Here is a 17,527-nt window from a genome sequence, read left to right as displayed (position 1 = left end):
TGTTCAGTCACCCTCAGCTTTGATTTACCTTCACTTCCAATTGTCCATTTCGCTGAGGCCAGCAATTTGATGAAGAGGAGGGGCAACACTGTGCAAACCAGTAGTGCACTGAAACACAAACACAAACTCCTTATAGGGCGATGGCGCTGTTTTAAGTTCAAAGCATGAAATCTACAGCAGTGGTGAAAGAAAATGGGATTGAGGCTTCAAGGAATAAAAGCAGGTTGTAAGCAAAGCATAAGTGTATTGTATTGAAGCTCATTTAGGACTCTAGCTCTAGGTGCTGTTGGATGGTGCATTATGATGAAAGGTGTTTCTGTATTTAGGCCACTCTTTTTGATATGTAATAGAGAAAACTGAATCAACCTCAGAGAATGTTTCAACACAGGATTATAAATTAGTTTTGAATAGGTCTAACTAATAAACTGCAAACTTAGGGTAATACCAATTTTGTGGCCTAATGATTTTATGCACGTGTTACGTAAGCATTTAAGGATCACATGCAGCTCCTGCAATGTCTAGTATACGGATGTGACAAGGTGCCAAGAGGGCAGCAGAAGGTAGAAGGCTGCAGGAAAGGAGCTGCTTTAGGAGACTCTTGAGGTACAAAGAGAAGACAGGCAAGCATCCTGACAGTAAGATGCTTGCTTACACCACCAACCCCCCATCACTCATTTTGCTAATGTAACGCTCCACTGCTCCAATAGCCTCTTGGCATCAGCCCAGTCAGCACACACACTCCATCTAGCCTCTGCTCTCAAGGACCTGTTACTTTGAGACAGATGCTTTCCACTCATTCTCAAGCCCCGCTTTAGCTATGAGCCTGTGACTCAGCCTGGAGCAGCAGCCACAGAGCTGAGGTGGAAAAATAACAGGGGGATAAAAAAAACATGAATTTGTGGCACTTGGGAGGCTGCTTGCTAAGGTTTTGATTCCACTGTAGCTTCTTTTCAGCTTCACACTATCTTTGAAGCTCTACTGTATCTACAGCTGCCCTTATGAAGATAAAGCTAAACTATGTGTTTAGAATGAAATACTTGAATAACTGCTGGAGTTATTGGAATTTAAGTTGGCACAGACATTAATGTTTTGTTGCCTTTTTTTTAAGCGCCAATACGGAAATGTTAACAAGTACAAACACCCTAAGCTACAGCTGAATACTTCCTAGCCTCAGATGCTCCCTGAGAACATCTTTTCAAATATAACCACAGAGACTACCTTAGTAGTATAAAGCTATGTGTTGTTTTTAATATTAATGGAACTCATAGTTTGACTGTTATGCAGTCATCTTGGCTTAGACTTGTAGTGGGTTTAATGACACAAGTGATATGTATGATGTCACATAAGAGATTCAAGAGTTAACTCTAGTTACAATTAACAGCTAACTGAGTGGATACTTTGAATGCCCTCGGTTCGATTAGGTTAGCTTTGTTGTTTTCTAATCTTATGTTTCCTGTTTTTTGACTGACCTGTCCAATAATTACATCAAAATACAAAAGAAAACCCACTAAAGTTTTGCACACAAGCTCACCATAATTTAACAGAAGTAACCCTGTTTTTTGGGGATGTTTGGAGTTATGTAGAGCGCAAGTTTTATTTTGTAGGGTTAGGAACACTAACACTAGAAAAGAAAAACACTTTTGTAGACTGACTCTCCCTCATTTTCTACCACTTACCCAACAGGGTCTCAGGGGTGCTGGAGCCAATCTCAGCCAACGTTCGAGGCAAAGGCGGGTGTCACCCTGTACAGGTCGTCAATCCAGCGCAGGGCCAACACAGAGGCATTCAACCACTCACATTCACACCGATGGGCAATTTTAAGTCTCAAATCAACCTGGGGAAACTCACGCAGGCACAGGGAGAACATGCAAACACAGAAAGGCCCCAGGCACGGGAAAGGAACCAACAACCTCCTTGCTGTGCGGTGAAGCAACAGTGCCAACAGTGCTTTAGTTGTACCAAAGCTGCATGTGAGCAAAGGACTGTGAATCATTGCCAAAGATAGAGTACAGACGCACAGGGAATCCTAAACTTGTAGCTTGGCAGTGGCCCCAAAATGCGGCTAGAAACACTAACAGGGTTTTTCCACAGAGCCAAAAGATAACAGGGGACCTCTGAAAATTATATATACATAAATAAACACACACACAAAGTGAGAGCATGTGAGGATGTGTCATTGGCTTTCCAGATCACTGAATGTGCAGATGAGCAAATGGGACAGGTCAGTCAGCACAATAATACCTATTGCAGCAGCTGATGTTTCAGCAAACTATGAATGTTTTTACTAAAATGACTCCTCAGTAGATTAACCTAATGGACACCATAGCCTTTTTGAAACACCTTAGTGGCGCAAATCTCCAGAGACAAAGGATGGAATGATTAAGTGGTAGTTTTATGACACGGCACCAGTTAATGCTGTCAAAAACATTTGATTATTCCCCCTGAATATTCATTTTGATTTTTACTGCTTAATTATTCTTCCTGAAAAATCAAGCTGTTCTGAATTGGAGTTTATGCCTCTGTAGAGTAATTATGGTCCACTTGTGCTCAATAATTACGGTCTCAATATGCTGGCGATGAGATTTATTGTATGCAATACTAACTGTGCATTAAAAAAAAAAATCACATCACAAAATAAGATGCATGAGATCGCAGGGAGTTTTGCCCAAAACATACACTACAGAAATTAAAATTGGCCTGATGAGTGTGACAGCATATCAGAAAAATTTGGTTTGGTTTGGTTGTCAGGATTTTTTTTTCTGCTGCAGTGAACACGGTGACATTGTTTTCAGATCAACAGTGTAGGTCTACTCAAGGGCAGGCAAGGACAGCAATCATTTCAGGATGCTAAGCTGATTGTAGCGATGTTACTGTCTGCTCTCAAAAACGGGGAGGCAGCTCTGTCACAGCTCTACAGGCAGATCTATAGGGGCCCATGGCTGCTGATTGTTTTGACAAGGATTACTTCTGGTTCAGTGAAACACATAGAGCTAATGTGCTTCATGAGAGAACAGCAACATGTCAGTCCCTGATATTTTTATCCATTTCGGTAATGCAATTCAAACACCAAAACCACAGTTCAGGATATATGCACGGCTATTACCGTAGATGTTTTTGTCAGAGGATTTAATCTTTTTCCATCACCACTCCTTGAGGACATTGCTAGCCACTCCTCAGAGATGATGAACTTTAAGGATAATCTCCACTAGAATCTCTCACAGCAAAGGTTTTTTTTTTGTGTGTGTGGTTTTTTTTTTTTTTTTTGTAGAAAAGGACATGATGTACTGTGTTCAGTTAGCTGCTACAGGCAGCAGTGGTTTCTTGTGTTATTCAGGGCTGAGAGCACTGAGCTGAATTTAAATTAGTAAAACGCAATTCAAAAAACACATCTCTTTCATGCTAAAATCATCTGTTTGTCGGAACTTGGTTTTTCAAAGTTGATGCCCAAAATTCCATCAAATATCAGCTGTGTTAGTGAATAGATTTTTTAATGACAACTGTGCTGGCTCCAGCACATCAGGCCAAGTTTCTTCAGGACACATTTAGATCAATGACAACTACTAAGACTTGACTTGATGAACTACAGCGAACAATGGCAAGTCTTTCCCACATACACGTGTCTACAACTAAATGCTATGCCATTAGCTAAATGCATCAGCAGATTAACTTGCCTACCCTGACAATGCTAACATGCTGACCTTGACATTTCCTCCATCTTTGCTTTGCACGTTGGCGACATTTAACAGTACATTACATGGTATCAGGGACGTGTACACAAACTCCATCAGACAATCCATCCATGACAGTGTCACTGCAGTCTGGACCAAATTGGTCCCATCCATAGAGCCACAGTAGCTTTCTAAACATAGTAAACTTATTGTAAAACGACCATGACATGCATGTATACAGTATAGATAAAAAGGTGTTAATCATGGATTTGCCCCTCAACCTGTGGAGTATCCTTGAGCATCCACGGCTTGAGGGAGGATGCTTCTGTACAGCCTGCCAAACAAGGTTTTGATAGTCTGGTAACTCCATCCAGATGGCTTGAGTGGGTGCTGTCCAACCCCAGGATACTATAAGCTCCACCTCTCACTAAGCAGTTTCATCATTGTTGCTGATGCCAGTGCTCTGGACGATGTTGCTGCCAAGCTGACTGACTACGGTCTACCAGTGAGCAAGGGCAGGACCCAGCTGAAAATTGAGGTATGAATGGTTTGTGTGTGGCAGATGTTAGGATAATACAGAGGCTAAAATTTGGATTTTATGTACTACAGAGTAAGACTAAAGATGATAGGTGTGCGCTGGGGAGGAAAAAGTCCAGACAGCACTTGGAAGACCTCTTCAGCACTGATGTAACGGTAATTGACTCATATGTGGAGAGATGCTAAAGATGTGTGAACACACATTTTGATGACCTGGGGAACTTATTTGTTCCTTATTCTTTGTGAATTTTAACCCTGCAGATGGTCTTATTCATACTAACTGCAGCTCCATGCAAAATCTGGTTATCTGTGAAGGATGGTGTTCAGCACCATCGATGTCAAACATCTGTCTGCACAGACTGTTGATTTTCTGCAGATATTCTGTTTCCGATCTGACACCGTGTCACAGGTCAGTTCTTGCTACATTTAGCTATAGCCAAACCTGATGATGCACTAAAAGTGTTTTCAGAAATGCTTGCTATGGGGAAAAAAAAAAACCCAGAACAAACAGAGGGTAATGGGTGAATTTAAAGTTACTCTCTCCAATGTAATCTGCCTGCATCAGTTTGGTGACGTGCTTGTAGGCAGACGCCTTTGAACAGAATTAATCTATGTATGTCAGGGAGTGAGGAATATTTTTCACCTATGTGAGCAGAGGAAAATGACTGCCTCGCTAACCCGCAGAGAATCCAGCGCTTTTCTTCCTGTGTCAGGGACACAAGTGTCAGTGGTGTTTCCGTGACAGAATCATGACACATTAGGAACAAAGATTCAAGAAAAGACTAGCAGCAAATGCTGGAAAGAACAGGTAGACCGTCATTCTTATGCTGTGAGAAATGATAGAGAACCTCAGATATATTAAAACTGTTAAAGCAGGAAGTTTAAAAGAAGGGATGTTTGATTTCCGTAATTCTTGACTAAGCAAAGTGTGACACACACACATGCCACAGACACATACTGTCAATGCATATTTGGAATTACTGACAAAAAGAGTAATACAGACTTTTTGTGTGTATTCATCCTCAACAGTTGTAACAGTTGTTACAACAGCATGTGCTGCCACAGATCCTGACACAATCTTATCATCAGCTATTAGAGATGCAGAGTCATACCTTTTCTCTCATGTGCCAAATGTACTGCTATGTAAATACATTGAAATGACACCACTACAATACAAATAAACCTGATGAAGAATATGTTCCAAAACATATACCTCATAAGAAACATTTATGAAACCCCTGACTCTTCTTCTTTTTGAGTTGAAATTATTATTTTTTTTTTCTTTTTTCAGTAAACAAAACAAAATGCGGCACAATTGTGACTTTCATTGCTTTGTCATCATCATTGTATGTTGCAGTATGATGTGCATAATTCTTTGATCTTAAATGTTTACTCACCAAAAGAAGTCCTTGATCAATTAGCATATTTTATTCTGTAACAAAAAAATCAGGTCCATTGTGTTTTAGCCTGAATCCAACTCAAGTTAAACTTTACTTTTTTGTTTTTTCTATTCACATTGCTGTGATCTTTACTTGTCTTTAATCACTTATTTAGATAACAGTAAGATCTTACAGAAAACATGGATTACAAATAAGCCTGAAACATCTGAAACAACAGGAATTATGGCTGTGATCAAATTAATGCCTGCAGCACAGCAGGAGCTCCTTTTGCTGTTCTCAAAATGGACAGGATGGATTTCTCGATTTATTCTTTTGCTCCTTATTTCTCCTAAAGGGCTTTCAAAAGAAACAGGCTCAAAGAGCATTTTCTTTCTGCTATATCCTCCTTCAGTGTGGATTAGAGCATGAGGAGCAAAGCCATAAAGTATATTACCTTGCAAGATGAAAACTGTACATAACTGTATAAAAATCTATCAATAAAAATGCCACAAGGTGGCTCAGCATGACATCCATTGATTTCATCCATCAGGTCGACATGTGGTTGGGGAACATTGACACAGTCTCGACTCCTGTGGTTCCAATGAGACAATGTTTAACTAACAGGATGATATCCCCCTTCGAGGAAGACCATTGCATCTACTCGGCTTTTAACGGGCTGTCAACCCAAAGTGGACGGCACAAGACCATCACTGCCACAGACAACAAAACCAAGGCTCCACTACAGAGCTTCACCATGAAAATGTGTATGACGCACACAGCCTGAACTGAATAAATGTGTCTCTCCGTGTGACAACTCTTGCATAACAGAAGGAAGGAAAGCTGTCAGGCAGAATTGCTGACACACTGAGTCCTTAAGTGCAATCACACATATTTTGGTTGGAATATTGCCAGGAAGTTGGAGTGGCAGTGGCAGGCGATATTCTGGTAACCTGAGAATGACCTTTAAAGAAAACCAGTGCAAGTAAAAAAAAAAAAAAAAAAAAAGAAACCAGAACGAAACAAAACAGGGACCTGGAGGACACACTCAGAGACATTATCTTGCAACAACCGGAGCTGTCAGTATCAGCAGCAGCAGCTGCTTCTATTCTCGGTTGGGAGTTCGACGGCTATCTGTGGTGAAAAACCCCAGCTGGGGACACAAATCCAGACTGCTCTGTGATGTGACTTCCAATTATTAGCATCTTGTCAACCCTACATACATGCATATCAAGAAAGAAGCAACATTCTTACAAACAGGATCAAGAACAGACTACATCAAGTAGATTCAAACTGGAACACAGAAACACGAGGGTGGAGGGGGCGCAGATTGATGCAGCAAGCACAAGTGGAAGATATCGAGGGGAGTGAACAGAGAACCTACCTCATGCAGCTCAGGCAGTAAAAAAGCACCATTACATTCACACCACACAGCCTCTGAGAGGAAAAGAGAGAAAGAAAGAGAGCGAGCGAGCGAGCGAGAGAGAGAGAGGAGAGAGACATTGAGATGACATCAGCCATATTTTCTCCCTCCTTCTCTGAAATGTAGGCTAGTGCTGCAGGACTGCTTATGCCAGTGATGGAGCAGCACAGAGCACTAGATAGACTACTGTGCTCTTTACGAAAGCCTTCACTCCACACCAGTGTCTCCTCAACATATTAGTGTCTGTACACACAATTGAAATAACTGAGGGACCAAAATCATTTCTCCCTCTATTTGAATGCAATCTTATTCATTTTCTTGTTAATCTGAATATGAGATGTCATGCTTTCAAGGGTATCAGATGCTACCAGTGGAGTTGAGCCTGGAAATAGACTATTGAGCTCTGACTGATGAATATGCATTAACAGCAGGTAACTGTTGCTTTAGCACCAGATTTTTCTGCAGTGGTCTGACATGGAAGCATCACCCCTAAACTGAAACAAAGAGAGCCTTCATCAGAAAAGAAAGAAAAAAAATTCTTTTATTTTCCCTAATTTTAGCATTAGCAAAACCAATAGGAACTAAATCGCACAGCAAAAGCCATGGTAAATGTTTAAACCATCATCGAGAACAGAGATGATAAACTGACAGATTCAGTCGGTTACACCACAAATAGTCCCACTTGGATAACAAGTGTGCTGATTGCCAAGAGTAGCAGTCAGTGCAAAGAAAGTAATTCTAGGGTTCAAAGCTAAGGATTTTTTATTTATTTTTTTTCACCCACACCCAGCTCCTGACAGTGCTGCTGAAAATACCTTACTGAGAGGGAGGGCATTGAGTCGACATCATTGGTAAACAATAAGACAACAATGATGAATGTACATTTAACTGTTGCTATTCGTGTGGGTGAGAAAATCCTTTTATTGCTTTTCTCAATGTTTGAATTACATAAATGTAGTCATTAAGAGAACATACGGCGCTGCTAACCAGTGTTCTTCTGAGAAAGGTTGAACACAGGCTGCATTTGTCTTCTCATGAGAAACCAAAGTGTGACCTCCCTGAAAACCACAAGAATAGCAAAGGAAGTGTGATATGGTATTACAAAAAACACAGCCCTTGGCAGTTACCTCTTGTAACAATGGGCTTCCACTGCAAAGCTGTCTTTTAAATTGCTTTTCCAAATAAATCCACAATTTTTTTCTAGTTGGGGTGATCATTGCACCCATATAGATTTTTACTCGAAATCCACCTCAACATGACTAATGACAAGCACATATTGATTTATTTTTTAATATTTCGAACGGGAGCATCATAATCTGATTCAACTATACGGCTGTGTGCAGTAGGCTTAAACAGTCAATTGAATCTTTATCGAAACTGAACATCAGACATTAGTATTGGCAAATCACAAAAGCCTGCGATGTAGAAAATACTTTGTGCAGCGAGTCGCACCTAGAGCAAAAACCTGGCTTTCCTCCTTATAAGACAATCATACTAAGCAATGGATTGAGCACACCTCTGTGCTCCCAATCAGAAGTGTGCCCCATCTTACTGCAAGCTGCTTATCCATAATATCAAAGGTAGAACTATCTTGTCACATAACATAAAAATTAATAATTATATATTATATGTTCCCCGATGTTCTATTTCTAAACAAACCAACATTACTGCACAGCAGAAATATAATCACCCTCTGACCCTGTCAGCTTACTCTTGTCAGCTTGAAGCTTGTTCTTTTGTGACATGAAGTGTAATGCAGGTGCTACTTTTGTAAAAACTGTGTGGGAGCGTGAGGAAATAGAGGAAACACAACCATGTACTTGTTTTTTTAAGATCAGACGCATGAGCTGTCACTTGACTAACTTCACTAGCATGTCCCTGCGATTGTGTTGTGTGTAAGTCCCATTCCAGCTGCAGGGAAAACATGCCCCTGACAAAAGCACCCAACTGTGACTGGCCTCCTGAGGGAAGAATGGGTGGGTCGGACCCAAAGCCGATGTGTTGGAGACACTGGGAAAGAATTCTACGCAATGTAAATTATATGTACATACGCATACCGTCCAATTATAGCATCATTATAGCGATGCACGTATATAAGGGTTAATATAGCCAAAATTTGAATGCTAATTTTATCTGAAGCACTTCACAGTCATATAGGCTTAGGAAATGCAGCCCTTTATTCATCCTGGCCAGAACATAAAACCTTCACTTCTTTGCGTTGTTCCCCTGAAGATGTTGGCAGCCCAACACCAAAAAACAGGGATCCAATTTGTGAAAAAAAAAAAATGTTATACCACCACAACATAATGTTTTTCTAGAAGATCTATCTAGTTTTTTGTGGAATTCACCTTAAAAAACTCTTTATGTTGGAAACATCCACTGACTAAAGGAGAAAAAGAACTGCTCTCTCTTCCTCTCCTTTATCTCTCTACAGACAGATGCACTGAATCAAACTGAATTACACAGTTGTATGCAGCTTTAAGCAAGAGTGCAGCTACCTGGTTAATTCAAGATAGCAGCATGTTGTTAAACAGCACACAAAGATGCCCCATTTCCTGCAATACATGCACTGCCTTCGTGAAAATTCATTACTTAATAAGGGATATACTTGTGGCATAGAATACTCAAAAAATATCTGCTATTACTTTATTAAACCGTTACAACTTGATTTCTAAATCTACTAGTAGGATTTGCCGCTGCCAAAAATCACAGCTGAAATTCTCAAATGACAGAGGATGTTTCTAAAACCAAGCTGTTGCAATAATACCTTGATCACATCAGTTTACTTAGATTTTGTCTCAATTGAACTTTGCACTCATCAAGGCAACCTTTTGAGGAGAAAGACGCCAAGGAGCCATTGCTGCTTTAGCTTCTCAGCTGTGTGCCATGTTCTAATTTTCTTTAACCTGTCAGAGCATAAGTCGCTTCAGCAGTGCTATGCAGCCATTTACTAGACATCTTTTGAATGAATGGGGCAAATTTATTGCCTGACTGAGCTGCACTGATGAGCTAATAACTTTGCCAACTCACAGTTTGCAACTTTCAATGGTTACTAAAAGGTGGGGTTTATGTGAGATCAGTGGAATGGGGAGAGGGGTTCGTATATTTCATATGATATGCACTCTGATTTCACAGTACAACTTTCGAGACATGGCTCGAGACAGGACTATAAACACTAATTTGAAATTATAAAACCAATAGAAGGGCAACAATAAGTTAATTTATTAATGAGGAAACAAATCTATTTTGATGATCACAATTTTTCTGCTGAAATTGTCCTGAAATTTGGTTTCAGTCTCCATAATGATTATATTTACTGATTTCCTTCATTTTGGTATTGGAATGTTGGTCAGACAAAACCAAATTTTGAAGAAATCACTTTAGGATTACGAAATAATCAACAGATTAATCAGTAATGAGGGGGGTTTTGTGCTAGAAAATTTAAATCCCTCCTCTGGCTCAGCAATAAATTTGACCTAAACCATGTCCCTCAGCACTTCCTAAGATCTGACTAAGCGTTGCCTGCAAATGAGCTTTTTGAATGAGATGCGGGCGGAACTCATTTGACCTTGAACAAGTAGGTATTTGAAGAGATTACTCCGCTGCAGTGAAAAGTCATCTTTAAGACTTAATTCTACATCAATGGCTCAAAGTTATCTCTTTGTTAAAGGAGGACACCTGCTACTAACTGCACCTATCAGACAAAATCTTTGCCCGCTCAGTCAGGCCTGCTTAACCTGAACAGATGGCAGAATGATAAGTCCTCAAACATAACTTATCTACACCATGAAAAGGCTCAAGGGATTTTGAGGAAACACTTAAAGGTTGATGAGAATTCATCAAGAGAGATGCAAATATATAGGAAAGACACAAAATCATACTGTACATTTTATTTTATAATGTGTTAAAGCTCTATTTATTAACTATCAAACCAACTCACAAGGAACATTACCATTGTCAAAACAGTGTGATACTGAGTGCAAATTCTATGGTATGACACAGAAGTGTATAGTTGCTGGAAACTGTCAACTTTCCCACAACATCAAACAGACTCAACTAAATAAGTAGGCTGTGCAACCCTGAAAGAGGTACAGCTGTGCACAGGACTCTAGAGTCTGACTGGTTGAATTAGGATGCTAGAAATCAGACTGTGGATGTAGGAGTGGGCAACATGATGATCTTATCACTGAGGATCTTACTTTGGTAGATGATTCAGATGAATCATGCATGCATCATTAAGATGAGCTATATTTAGATATTTAGCTTTAAAAGTTCACTGTTAAAGTCAAAGTACTGTTAAAGTACTGTTAATGAGACCATTGTTAACCACAGAGTGGCTAGTCTGCAAGCTGGAGCAGCTGACGGCAATATTTGTCCAGTTTTGAAACCATAACTGTATATGGACCAGTTCTTCACCAAAGCAGAACAAAAATCAGTCACCAGCTGCAGTGCAAAATAGTGACATTGCATAACCCTAACCCAGTGTCCACAGGAAGAGACACTTATCAGCAATCCAAGGCAATAATTGTGGAGTAGGGATTGAATTTTCACATTCTAGCCAGAATAAAAATGTCTAATGTAAAAACATGTTTGGCTAGTAATCATTTGAACCACTTGTCAAATATATTGCTCAGAATGTTTGTTTTTACCTGGTAGATCTTCTGTTGTGCACTTACTATTGTCTCTATGTGTAATTATAGGTGTGGTCAGTGGCTATATTTAACTTCAGTGTCACGCCATTATGCTGAGCCAAGCTTGTTTTTCAGACTTGCGTTTATCACTGATCCTCAGAGATCAGACGTATTGGTTTTTGGGGTGGAAGCATTGTCTGGAAACTGCTCAAGACAGTTACGCAGCAAAGCAGGATTCCTCTGAGACGCCCAGGTCCAATCATCATTAAACCAAAAGGCAAAGCAATGGACGCTTTTGGTGGAATAATTATCATGTAATTTGTCAAGATGTTTTGCTGGAGTTGAAGAAAGCTGGAGATGTGTCTCTACACATTTAACCAGTAACTAATTCAATTACAGATTCATTAATTTAAAAATAAATAAATAAATACACATACACATATACACACACACAAACACAGGCCATCACTGTTTGTGACCCAGTGTCAAGTTTGACACTGGGTCTGAAAAGTGACACCATTGTTTAAAAAGCATTCAACCTTTATTCTATCTAAAGACCATCGGGGGGCCTCCAATGGTTGTAAAAAAAAAAAATACTGTTGTATTGAAGTCTATGGGGTTCTACTTTCTGTTCCCTTCTTTAATCAGCTCAGAAAATGTTTTCCTAATGAGTTTATGGTCTCAGTCTCTACTTTCAAGTCTTCAATATAAAACCATGTTTGTTTTTTAAGTGATGCATTTAGAGGAAAATATGCCATAAATGAGGGGATGTATTAGGGCATGGCTACTCTGAGTTTGACAGTTTGTCTGTACCAACCAATCAGGACACAAAAGGTCAGATTCACCACTCACTACTCACCCTTGACTCCAAATAGAGACCAAATCTGACAGTATTCTGGCACGGCAAGATGTGAAAAGTTATGACAGCAATCATCTTCCTGTTGCCTGATTAAAGAGAATTACAGAAGTTGATTTTGAGCCTCAGAATTTCCCCAGAGTAGTCAAGCTCAGTGCTATTACTAGGACTTCAAGGTTTTATGGAGTGATTAATAGTGGAGGCTACCCACCTCTATAGAAACCTGCAGGCCTTTCTGTTGTGGTGGAAACAGAGAAGCTGCAGCTCAGGTGGGTGGTATTTATGGTTCCCCTTCCTCCAAAGCATACTCTTGGGATGTCATGAGGGTGGACACTAAAATAAATGAGCACAGACACTCATACAGGGCCTGGCACACCCACACTTCTTAACCAGATAACCTAGGTTTCTGGTAAACCTACCGAGATGGGAAGCCATGCTTAGTAAAATGCTGCCATCACTCAAGACAGGTGTACATTTAAGTCATCTTTTTCAGTTTTGAGTGATGTATGAGAGCCAAATACAGTCAAGCTCCTTGGTATAGTAAAGGCACAAAAATGTTCTCTCTCTCTCATTTCCTACTGCTTATCTGTCAGGGTCACACGGAGTGCTGGAGCCTACAAAATAATGTGCTTCACTGAAATAAAAACTGTTGTTTTCATTGGTCAAGTCTTAGCAAAACTTCTCATGGCAAGTAATAAAGACTGAACTACACACTTTGGCAAAGTGGGCCAGAATGAAACGTGATTTGAGGGCCACTGTTGAATAAATCCCCACTGACAAGAAGTGAGAATCAACTATCTCACTTCAAGCACATCTGGCTTTTGTCAGAGTGAATGCATCCAATCAGACAAAACAAAGGCAGTGGCCTGAGTGTCCCAGCTGGGAAAATTAGCCTGTACTGATGCACCAGCCTTGGCATTTCAATAACTTCATGAGCAGCACAGTATTGGTTATCTTTCCAAACAGCAGTTCAGTCTGAAGGCAGAGACAAGCAAGGCTGCTGTAGGACTTCTCTCAAGGTAATAAGGATGTTTCAGTGTTTTATAATGTGGCTGTTCCGAGGCCCAGTCACAACAACAATGGCTATAAATGAACCTGCAGTTCAGCTCTTTTTAAAGCATATTTTGGCTGAAGATTTCCTTAGTTAATGCTTTTTGTCTCCTTTGATGTTCTTTTTGCAGGCAGCATGGTAGCAACCTTCTAATTTTGGGGCAACAAAGTAAGAAGGTTGTGGTTTGATTTCCAGCCCTAGGGCCTTTCTGTGCCGAGTGTGCATGTTCTCCCCGTGTCTGTGTGGGTTTCCTCCCACTGTCCAAAGACATGCATGTATAGGTTAACTGGAGACCCTAAACTGGCCTTAGGTGTGAATGCGAGCGTGAGTGGTTGCTTGTCTCTGTTTGTCCTTGTGTGTTGGCCCTGCGATGGACTGGCGACCTGTCCAGGATGTACCCCGCCCCTCGCCTGATGTGTGCTGGGAATGGCTCCAGCAGCCCCGCGACCCGGATACGGACAAAGCAGATGAAGATGAATGAGTGAGTATATATTACTATTTTATCTATCATAATGCACAGAGCCGTGGTGGTCAGTACTGTTGCCTCGCTTTAAGAAGGTCGCGGGTTTGCTTTCCAGGCCTGAGGCCTTTCAGTGCAGAGTTCACACGGGATGTTCTCCCTGTGGTTGCGTGATTAATTCACTCCTAAGCAAGAGCCAAAGATTAAAGAAGAGCATCAACATTTCTAAGAAAAAACCCTAAAATCACCTATTATGGATTCTTCTGTGTGACAAAATTTCCATTTCCTTTTTCTATTTAAGCATTTCCTTCCCCTGCGTCAACAAACCACACAAAAATAATCCAGATCAGTTTATCTCTGAATGTCACCATTGATGCATTTCTAATGCTCACAAATAGATTGTAAAGCTCCACGTGTATACCAGAACATACAGGCTACAAGCTGTGGTTTTATGAAGGTCTGAATGGAAAGAATATTTGACTGACAAATGAGCCAGCCACTGTTGTGACCCTCGATTGCGCACCTCACCTCAGCAAAAGTTTGTCATGGAAAGCCTGGGATTACCCTTCATTTCTATGCAAATACACAGATGGTAATGGACAGGATGGAAAACATGGAAACACAGTATGTGACTGTCCAAGAGTCTAAATTTGCTCAGGTTCTTTAGAGCTGAAAAGCCTCCATTATATTTCAATGGACTTTAAAGTAACTGTGGATGGAATGGATGTAATTAGAGTGCAACTATAAAATCTATTTGATGGAGTGCAATGATGCACAAAATGATGAGCGAGTGAGGGGTTAAAGCTTCATAAAAAACCATGACGGTATCGGATAACAAGCCAGGAACTGCCGGATGCATCCGTTATCTGACACAAAAAGGAAGAGGTCTGGATGCCGGTCAGTCTCCTGTTTCTGCTCCTGAGAGGAGAAAGTGGTAACAGGGCACCAGGGCCGAGAACGCTGCAGACATACAACACTGCAACAGGGCGCATAGGGAGTAACATGCAGACCGCAAGGAAAGTCAGGGGAACGCAGCATCACCTCGGCACATACCTCAATAGATCCCGGGTAAAACTAATTCAAAATACACACCCTCTTCCATGGATCAGATTCAGTGTGGTTGAAGGGAATTGTGATATTACATGCATCACCGCTCAGCACCGATTTGTTCCGTGGTACCCGGCGTCCTGCATCAAGGCTGCAGACAGGCTCCTATCTAAGACCTCAGTAAATACAGCCTGCTCCTCTCAGTCCTGATGGCAGTGTGAGCTTGGGCAGTCTATGGGGACGTGGCGGGGGGTGGAGGAGACGGGAAATCTGCTAAATTTACGCCTCAGTCTCCGCTCACCCTATTTTATTACATAATAGTACGCACTGCTCCTGTGCAGTCACGGCTGTCAACTCGCAACAGACACACACAGAGCGAATTAGCAATTAAGCTAGCTGCATTAAATCAAAATTAGCAAGATGTTGTTGTTTTTTTGTGTTGGTCTTATTTTTAATAGATGCAACGCTCACCTTTGTGTCTTTGGAGGTCTGCCTGTGTGGTCCGTCCACGCAAGGATAACACTGGTCTCTGTTATTCAGCCAGTCCTCCGAGACTTTTGACTGTCTGCTAACTGTTAGCTAACGACGTTTTAATGTTTATGGCCGGGTATGGCTGCCTCCCTCAGCCTGCGACGGCGGCTGTCTTAATCAGTCCTTCCGCGTCATGGAGGTTCAGTAGTAAAGTTTGAATAGTAAAAAAAAACTACAAGCCTACTGGTGTGCTCTCTTCAGCCGACTTAGTCCCGATTTTTAGTCAACTTGTTAGCTGCTAGCCCGTCAGCACGATTCTGTCATGGGTTTGAGTGGGCAATGGTTAAGGCAGCAATAAAACACAGCTCTTCCGGTTTCGCGTTTCATAATAAAAGCCCAAAGAAAGCCGCGCCACTTTGTTCATCAGACACAGAATCAGTATTTCCCATGAAATACTAAACTAAAAGTTATTTTTAAATGAACAAGTTAACAATTTCATTTAACAACTTACATGCTCTAAGTCATATTACACATCAATTAAAGGTCCCTTACAAATAATGTTTGATGTTATTTGATGAACTGTTGTTCATTTTAATAAAAAAAAATTGCGCTGACGGGTGTTTCTGTAACATAAGGTCTGATATTATACAAACAAATATTTAATAAAAGTGCAGTAAACTTCCACAAACACTGAAATTCGTTCACTTGTTCAGATTAGACACTAATTTCCACCCAGTAAAATCAAAATAGCAAAAAAAAATTATTTATGCAACTTTGTGTTGGAGATGCCGATATTGATCTGTTTTCACGAGAATTATAATTTCTTATTATTAATCTATACAGATTTTCTCCCAAATTTTAAACGATCCCATTTCCAGGGTTGAATTACAACGATTTTATGTGCAGTCCCACAATTTTAATAAAGGTTATATTCTTTGATTTAATTCCTAATCATGGTACAAATAGCGATCAGAAATTACTCTTTAATGTGGTAAAGCGTTTTCATGATTTTATTTTGTAGGTAAAACATTCAATTTCCGTTTTCTAATTCATGATGGTGTGTGTTGAAGCAACAACTGGAGACTCCCTTATTTCTGCTCGGTGATGTTTGAGTTTCCTTGCTCAACACAGGACATCACAACGATGATCACATGAGTGCACTCCGGCATTACGAACCTCAGTACCCGATAATCTAATGTACACCGTGTATCATTTGTATAATAATTTCATATTAGTGTGGTCAAATTTGCCAAAGGTATGGCTGTATGCATGTGTTTGAGTTTTCTTTTTGGGGGTGGCCCCTTGGTCACATGATGTGATGATATGACCTTCCTCTTTCTATGTATGTGTGTGTGTAAGTGTGCGCCCCATAGAATCTTTTGAGGATAAATTGAAGACTAGAGATCAGTTTACTGGGCACTACCCGTCCTGAAAATGATTCAAATTAGGGAAAATTTTACTTCTTGAATTTGTTTACGTTATCCGAGAAATGAACGTAAATCTGTGCCTGTGTAAAATCACATGTCTGTGTGATACCATGTCCAGCAAGTCTTTTGAAGTCATGGCTGTGAAATCAAAAGAACAATAATAAAAAGCTGTGTGTTCGTAAACTCTGTAAAGGACTTTGCATTCACGTCTGAGTAAAGGAAGACATCTAGTGGCTGAAGGAAGTTTTGGTTTTGGAGAGAAACGTATGATGGGATGTGGAGAACACCTAGTGGTCTATAGTAGTAAGTGCAGTGTTGCTAATTTATAAAAGCCATTGATCAAATGTCAAATATCATACAATCAGTTTTCTGTATGTCTGTATGCAGGCAACAGGAAAACCAGCCCATGAAACATGTACATCCCAGATTTACAACTGTCTTCTGGATCTTCTGATTCACTACATGTAAAATTGTCAGGCTTGATTACTTTCCAATCATCTAATCTAAATATGGCTTTTTTCTGAGCCCTATCTCATCAGATATGTCACTGCAGAAAATGTTATGTTTTTGACCTAAAGAA

General features: G+C 40.4%; 1 protein-coding gene across 5 annotated transcripts in view; it reads right to left on the bottom strand.

The window, feature by feature from the left end:
• osbpl8 (oxysterol binding protein-like 8) overlaps nucleotides 1-15,847 on the bottom strand; it is a 76,379-nt gene extending 60,532 nt beyond the window's left edge. For 3 of the 5 annotated variants that reach the window (XM_029495196.1, XM_029495199.1, XM_029495201.1), the window contains exon 1: nucleotides 15,521-15,847. The gene's annotated coding sequence lies outside the window, so the exon portion shown is untranslated. Of the gene's footprint in view, nucleotides 1-12,494; nucleotides 12,518-15,094; nucleotides 15,177-15,520 lie in introns of those variants that run through there. The other 2 variants (XM_029495197.1, XM_029495198.1) reach the window with 2 other exon arrangements.
• Between the last annotated feature and the right edge of the window lie 1,680 nt (nucleotides 15,848-17,527).

This window comes from Echeneis naucrates, chromosome 23, assembly GCF_900963305.1.
Source record: "Echeneis naucrates chromosome 23, fEcheNa1.1, whole genome shotgun sequence".
In the NCBI taxonomy this organism is placed as follows: domain Eukaryota; kingdom Metazoa; phylum Chordata; class Actinopteri; order Carangiformes; family Echeneidae; genus Echeneis; species Echeneis naucrates.
Note: the sequence above shows the minus strand (reverse complement) of the source record. Positions and strands in the feature narration are given on the sequence as shown.